Here is an 8427-nt window from a genome sequence, read left to right as displayed (position 1 = left end):
GAACTGGGACAGGAGCTAGGCTGGATGGTGGTGGGGCAGGCAGAAAAGGGGCTCAGAAAAAGTTTTAAAAAAGAAAGTCAGGGAAAAAGAAAGATGGTAAAGGTGATAAACATGACTTTAAATGGGCAGGTACTGAGTACCTGCACTTCTCAGCAGTGTTGCAATACATTTAAAGGGAGAGTGCTGGCACTTCTTGGGAGCAAACAGGTACTCTATCTAGAGAGTATCTGCACTTCTACATTTCCATTTAAAGCACCTGATAAAGATATTCCAAGTAAGACAGAATTGAGGATGAGTAAGATGGGTAGGACAAACAACACAAAAAGAGTAAGAAAGATACTAAATTTTTTTTTTATGATCCACATAAGTCAGGGAATTGTATTGTGGGATTTCAATTTCTCATGTGAATGCAGCTGTCTTGATCTGCTGGCAGATAATGGTGATAATGCAGAACTGGGGTCACAAAAATTTAGGGATAAGATGCTGAAGTTGAATTGCTGACGAGGGAAAGAGAAAATGTGTGCAGGTTTAGTGACATGTGGCATCAATCAATCAATCAATCAGTGCTTGTATAGCGTGGCTTATCACCCGTGGGGTCTCAAGGCGCTGTTGTAGGCGTGCTGATCATTCGAAGGGCCAGGTCTTGAGAACCCCTCCGAATTGCTTCAGTGATGCGGCCTGTCTGAGGTCGAGTGGGAGAGTATTCCATGTCTGGGGTGCGAGGTGGGACAAGGTTCGGCCTCCAGCTGAGCTGTTCTTAATTATGGGGAGGGCGAGATGGGAGGATCGGAGTTGCCTGGCGGGGGTGTAGAAGGTCAGGTGGCGGTTGAGGTAGTCTGGTCCGATGTTGAAATGCCTTATAGGTTCTGAAGTCAGTAGCTTGAAGGTGATGCGTTTGTCAACAGGGAACCAGTGGAGGTCTCCGAGGTGGGCGGAGATGTGGCTGTGGATGTCCAGGATGGGTTTGGCTGCTGCGTTCTGGATTCTCTGGCTTTGACCTGAGAAAAATATTTCAACAGACGAGGTGCAAACAGTGCTTTTCAAACTTTTTAGAACCACACCCACTTTTTAGTACAACAAATGTGCATGGCCCACCTAGCTTTGATGGGAGGAGAAGGAGGATTTTTTTTTTTCAATGTAATAAAGCATTGTGTGGTAGCCATTGTTATTAGCATTGAAATGGTCACTACATTTGCACATTTTGTTCTGATAAATCTATATTGCACATAAATAATAATGAGTGGAAATTGGGTTGCAGTGAATAGGTATTAATTGTGCATCACTGAGTCTTAATTTGCTCCGATTCTACTAAAATCTTTGTTTCCATCACACTTCAGAATTACCAAAAAAAATGCTTCATTGTGCTTTCCGAGCTGTTGAATGTGTATAGTTCCTTTCCAGGGATTTTGTTCTGTGTTAGGAAAAAAAAAGACATCCTCCACCTTTCCTTTTTCACTTCATGTACCCCAGCAGGCTTGTCAAATAATTCACTTAAATTTACTTTCTCTGAGTGTGAAAGAGTGAGGGGAGTTCCTAAACACTAGTCTCTGTGTTAAAATATAAGCAGCAGAAGACAGACGGACATTTGACCTCTGTTTTTGAAGCACAGCAAATGTGACACAACAAATACAGAATTTAAAGACAATTTTATTTATTGCTGGACTTTAGTTCCAGAGGTCTGTCAAAGGCAGCACTGTACACACTACAGCCAACCCTTGCAGATGATAATATAACTTATTTTTCAACCTCAGTTTGCTGCTTTTCATTAGTGGCTTTCCTCCTCTATTGTGTTTGTCTCTTTCCTGGAGCAAAGCACTTTTACCCTTGCATTTGACTGCTACGGTGCAGCTTTTCACTGATATCACCAAACTATTTTTTCGTAATGTAATTGTTTGTTTAGCACACAGTGGGGGAGCACGTCCTGGTTGCCTGAGCACGCTTATGCTCTACGCCCTGAAGAACAAGTCACCTTCTGTAACTCCTATACTGGTAGAGAGTACTTAACCACAAATTCCTTCCCTTAGAGCGCTCCCCAGGAGTCAGACTGGATCCGGAAAATCTTGAGCAGTACCTCTGCACGCTAGTAGGTGGCGCCTATGGCTCCATGTCGACACGGTCTGCGCCAGAAGCGACGTGTGCATGCCTTAATAGGCGCCACCTTAGCGCTAACATCGGTTCGGTTTATTTCTTGACACATTCCGCGCCCACAGATGCAGAGCCACGTCAGAATGGTTGTGACCAGTGTGCTGAAGCTAAGGAGGGCCTTCCAGAAGGACCACAGTTTGCAGAGCAGGGGGGGAAGAAGGGTCAGTAAGGAATGTGTGGTTAGTCTGCTAGATAAAAGTGTTGCCAAAGGTAAGTAACTTTGTTCTCTTGAACAGACTTCTAATTGCGGATTCCTTAACTTAGAATGGATACCCAGCAGTAACCACTCCAGAGGAGGGGCTGCAAACTGATTGAAACCAGGAGGTGATGCAGAACCGAATGCGCAAAATGTCAATCTTGGCGGACCAGACTGTCTACACAGTAGTGCTTTGTGAAAAACAAAGGCGCGATGCCCACGTCACCGACTGACAGATATCGAGAACAGGCAACCCGCACGCTAATGTGGTAGTTGCAGTTATGGCTCTTCCCAAATGTCGGATCCCCTGGTGCTAGACAGTGATGGCATGCAAACTGACTGTTGACAGAGACCCAAGGAGAACGTCCGTGAGGGCTTTGTTAAAAGGAAGCAGGGGCTCTGCGTTGGAGGACCGCAGCTGAGGCACCTTGGTTGAGACATTAGATTTAACCTTAACTGATGGGAGCTGGAGATCAAGATATCCGCTGCCTCCCTCATGACCATTGGGTATGGTGCACACTCTTCAGTAGCTGGGCCAGGTGTCTAGTCTATTGGCTTCACCCAGCTCCTCGCACCAGTTCTCAGGGAAGGATTGGGAGATACTGTCAGGCCAAAGTACTCATATTCAGCAGCATCCTCAACCTCTCCAATGACAGAGGCACCATGTCTGAGCCTGAAGTCTATCTTGACTTGAGAGGCACAAATATCAACGTTGGATGGGGTTGACACAGCACTATCTCCTACTCAGCAAGGACAATAGGATCACCCTCTTAGTGCTGCAACACGTCGAGGAACCGGGTGAAGATAGTAGCGCTGGAATGGGGCTCTGGACCGAATTCTCTCCGGGGCAAATTCAAAGAGTCCAACTGGCATCGTGGGGAGGGCCTGCCCACTGTAATTCAGGTGGGACACCTCTTGGCTCCTTGGGGCCAGAAGGTGCTCCAGAGGGAGTTATTGCCCAAAGATGCAGGCTGTGGCCTAATAGAATTCCTGAAATGGGCCAGATTTGCTCTGGGTTCGGGGAACTCTGGAAGGTGACGGAAGGGAGTCTGAGCCTGCTCTCCCAGTGCTGTGTGGGAGCGGGGCCTAGAGGCCCTGGGATGCAGTGAAGTCAAGTGATGTTTTGAAGACACTTTTTTTGAGGATTTACCCGAAGATGACAATGACTTAGAGGATGGTTGTTCACCAGAAAAGCACCGGAATTTAGTCCGAAATCATCTGCGGAACAGGGACCATCTCCAAGAGTGGGAACAGCACTGGGTCTTATGCTGTTGCGCTGCAGTGAGATTCAATGACCTCTACCGAATGCCTGACCCCCGAGCACCAAAGGTAAACCAAGTAAGGATCAGTCACAGACATCTGCCGATTACATTCCCCACAAAGTTTGAAACTCATAGAATTCTGAAGCGACATGTCCCTAGCACACTGGATTTCTTTTAGAAAGAAACAGCCTCAGGATATGAGGGAGAGCTTCCCCATCTCCCGAGGCTGTTTCTTTTGTTTCAGTGAAATGACGATCAGCGTGCACATTGCACTGACGTCATTTCACAAACTGAAAGTGAAATGAGCTGATCGGCTCCTCTGTGCTCATGGGGCTATCTTAGGCCCCAGAGCACCGAAACAGACGGGAAAGGTATCACTAGAAGGGGGAGTATCTCCCCTTTCCAAATGTACCACTCTCTAGTGGATCCCTGCTTGGGGATCGCCGCAGGAGGGAGATCCACAAGCAGGGACCCATCCACCAAGCACCAGGGAGGGGGGGAAGAGGCCCCATGGTCAAGAACTTTTGCGATTCCAAAACTTTGCATCACCAAACTCTGAGGAAAATGTGTTTTTTAAACAAAAATTGAGATTTGCAAATGATTCTGGTTGACAGTACCTGGTGACAGCCCCACATGCCACCCCATCCTAAATTTCCCTCGGTATCTAGTTTTTTTAAATATACACATTTGCTAGGTTTCCTTTTGGATGCATGCTGAGCTACAGCCCAAAAATCCACAGCTCGGCACTTTGCAAAAAATATGGCAGTTTTCAGTGGAAAAATTTGATGTGCCCATGTTGCGGTTTGGGGCATTTTTTGTTGCTGGCACGAAGCTTACCCACACAAGTGAGGTACCATTTTTATCTGGAGACTTACAGGAACACAGAATAGAAGAACATGTGTTATTGCCTCTTGTCTTTCTCGACATTATTTTCTTCCAAATGTAAGATAGAGTGTAAGAAAGAAGTCATTTTGAGAGATGCTCTGTAATTCACATGCTAGTATGGGGAACCCCGAATTCAGAAAAGTGCAAATAACCACTGCTTCTAAACTGCATATCTTGTGCCCATTTCTGAAATACATTGGTTTCCTTAATTCCTATTTTTCACTCTTTTCTACCAAAAGAATTGCTGTATACCCAGGACACAATGAAAACCGATTGCAAGGTGCAGCTCATTTATTGGCACTGGGTATCTGGGGTTCTCGGTGAACCTAAAAGCCCTATATATTCCCGCAACCATAAGGGGACAGCAGATGAACAGTACATTGCTTTAGAAAATTTGCCATAGTTAGAAAACGCTACAGATGACAACGTAGACAGAAATGGCTGTTTTTTTCACCTCAATTTCAATATTTTTTTATTTTAACTCTTACTTTCTATAGGAAAATCCTGAAGGATCTACACAAATGACCCCTTTCGGAATTCAGAATTTTGTCTACTTTTTGAACATACATGGCCTTCTGGGAGCCATCATTGGTTTCCCACCCATTTCTGTCACTAGCTGGAAGGAGGCTGAAAGCACAAAAAAATAGGAAAAATGGGTTATGTCCCAGTAAAATGCCAAAACTGTGCTGAAAACTGGTTTTAAAATTCTAGTCTATCAGTTCCCAAAAGCTGGGAAGATGGTGATTTTAGCACCACAAACCCTTCATTGGTGCCATTTGCAGGGGAAAAACACAAGCTTTCTTCTGTGGCACTTTTATCCCATTTTTCCCCCCAAACCACAAATTTTCACTTTGTTTTGGTAATTTCTCGGTCCCCACCAGGGGAATCCACAACCACTGGGTAACGTTAGAATCCCAAAGATGTTGGGGGGGGGGGAAAAGGACACAAATTTGGCATGAAGTGCTCGACAAAATGTGAGATTGCCACTGGTTCAGCTACATCAGGAATAAGCAGTGATGTTTTCAAAGTTGTCTTTACTTGTTCCATGCAGCTTGGCAGCAAAGTTACCAATTGTGTTGTAAAACAGTAGCACTGGTTCTACCCACATTAAAAAGTACTGAAACCGGGGAAGGGAATTTAAATTGCGTGGTCAATGCTGCGGTTGGAAGTTAATTTTCTGATGTCCATGAGGTTTTTTAATAACTTCTCTCGGGAACAGTGACCTTTTTGGCAGCAAGTCTGAAGTCAAGAAAGCAACTAAAAAACAGAGGCAGTCTTTTCGACTTGTCTAGTGACTCCCTTAATTGGGACGCTTGGGATTTTGAGGAGCTCGAAATACTGTTCGGGAAGGTGAGACCACCCAGAGGTCATCGGAGAACGCCATGTTACCTACCCTGAGAACCTGCTCCAAGGAGGCCTTGCAAGACAGGCCAACTCCTGCAATCAGATTTCATATTTAAGGGAACACTCCATATTTAAAATAATGGATACTCGCATTACTTCACCCGTTTGGGAGGTGTGCTCCAGGACAACTTTCAAAGTTGTGATGATGCGACTGAAGCCACATTCCCTCAAATTGCAGTTGCACATGGAAAGCTATTGTTCGTGGTTTGCCATCCAAGGTCCAGAGCTTGGACTCTAAGCGCACACACTGCTGTCATTGTAGAACTACGTCAAAGAACTGCATTAGTGTCCTCGCCATGAAGGCTCCACGGTTATGTACAGGTAGCTTTGCACACCACACTTCCAAAGTTGGGGTAGGACCGGGCACGAGTCACGTCAAGTTTTACAGCAGGATGTACTAATGTCTTTTGTATAATGAAGAGAAATATTCAGCTTCAGGAGGAAGAATGGTTGGGTTCTTGAAACTCCAGAAGTGGGTAAAAGTCAAGAGATGAGACCAGAGTCAATAAAGACACCACAAACTAGGAGCGTTGGCCATTTTCGAAGGTAGATACCAGAGGACTGATAGAGGCCTGGGCCTACAGGTTGGAATACGTAAGCAGAGGTGGATGAGCAAATGTGTCAAAAGATATGGGTCAGAAAACCACATCTGGAGAGGATTTTACAACTTACACAGTAGCAGCTGGTGTCAGGGCTGAGAGGCGGGAAGGTGGGACGACACAAAAACAAATGGAAACAAAACAAACATAAAATAACTTACCTGCCGCCCGCCGCATCAACAGTCTTCTGCTCCTCGCCACTTCAGACGCAGGACCCCAGCCTGTCCTGCGGCCAATCTCGATGCTGCTGCCAGCATGATAAAAGCATCAGGACTGGCCAGAGCGCCCTGGCTTTGCGCTCTCAGGCAGACTGGAAGCCTGTGCCTTCTGATTCAGGATGGAGACAGTTAAGTGTGCAAGTGTATTGGTTCCTGTGTAGAGGGTGTTCACGTTATGTAGTTTGTTGGTGATGAGGTCCTGGGTGACGCTTTTCCTGCGGTTGTTCAGTAGCCACTTAATTATCTTTTTCATCATCCTCAGGGTGTGGAAGCAGGCCAAGGTGACCGCATTGATCTGGGCTAATATGTCCAGCTTGCTGTCGATAAGGATCCAGCGGATTCTTGCTTGCGTACTAGAGGGAGGGGTATGTCCCAGGTCCGTAGGCCACAAAGCAGAGTCCCACGGTGAGGTATCCCTTCCAAAAATTACTACTTTGGTCTTGTCCAAGTTGGTTTTGAGGCAGTTAGACTACATCCAGGTAGCCATTTTGATCATGCACGAGTTGAATTAATTCCTGGTGTTGCGTGTTTTGTCCGTTCATTGGTGTTGGGTGCATCGATTAAGTCTCCCTCCAGCACCATGTAGGTGTGGGAAAGGGGGTGTGCTTAGCGAGGAACCTTCCAGGAATTAGCTTTCGGGCTTCTGAGGAGTAGGGTTGGCACGTTGACTGCGTGCTCTTTCTTTAAGTGCATATCCATAAAAGGGCGGGTCCTTAGATGCCGGCCAAGTGAACTGGTGATCATGATGTAATGAAAGTGTGTTGAATGCTGCAGCGAGGTCGAGTAGGATGAGGGCTCCGGCCTCTCCTCTGTAAGTGGCCCAATATATATGGTCTTAATGATTGCTGTAGTTTCCTCTTTGGTAGTAGGGCTCCATGTTATAATTGTGTCATTTTGTCAAATGCCAGAAGACTTACAGCAAAGTTGATGAGGTCTGGTTAGGGGTCGAAAATGATGTAGATGGCTGTGATTTTGTTGCAGAAGTCTGAGAAGTCGTTGCACATATTTGGGCTAGGGTGATGATGCTGTGCTTACTTTCGGTGTGGTGAAGGCCTTGGCAAAGGCAAAACATTCTTGGTGTTTATTAGAGCTGTAGGATATGCCATCATTTTGGTTTCACAGATTTACTGGTGGTAGCATCACTGAGTGATTTGAAAGCTTTCTTCTCCGGTTCTTCATCTCTTTTCCAGGTGTTTGTAGTGTAGTTTGGTCGCTCAGAGTTCTTCCATGACCCAGCTGGCCTGCATTTGTCTTCTTTTTGTTTGCCTTCTTTATGGGGGAAGGGAGGCAGGGTACTGGGGCTGGCAGTATTCCAGTTGTTAAAGTTATTGATGTCATCTGATGGGGCCTGTGTGCTCTGATTGTTTTTGTGGAGAGCAGAAGTCCAAACCACCTCAGATAGTTTATTCCATCATCAGCAGTAAGGGCCAGACATGGTGGATCTTTTGCAGTGGGGAGTGTTGACTGAGAAGCTGGCAATGGCATGGTCGGTCCAGGTGGCGGATGTTCATTGTGATACCGTAGAATGAAGTCTTGGTCAAAGATGTGTCCGGTGGAAGCTGATCCATGTTGGGTGAGTCTGAGGTTTCAAAGGCTTTCGAAGAGCACAGCTGAATTGGGGTCAGTCAGGTCTTCCTGGTGAAAATTGTGGTCTCAGAGAAGGATTTAGCCACTAACTAATGGGGTGATGAATTCAGACATGTTGCTAAGTGAAGTTG

This window comes from Pleurodeles waltl, chromosome 1_2, assembly GCF_031143425.1.
Source record: "Pleurodeles waltl isolate 20211129_DDA chromosome 1_2, aPleWal1.hap1.20221129, whole genome shotgun sequence".
Lineage (NCBI taxonomy): Eukaryota > Metazoa > Chordata > Amphibia > Caudata > Salamandridae > Pleurodeles > Pleurodeles waltl.
This window is presented reverse-complemented; position numbering follows the sequence as displayed.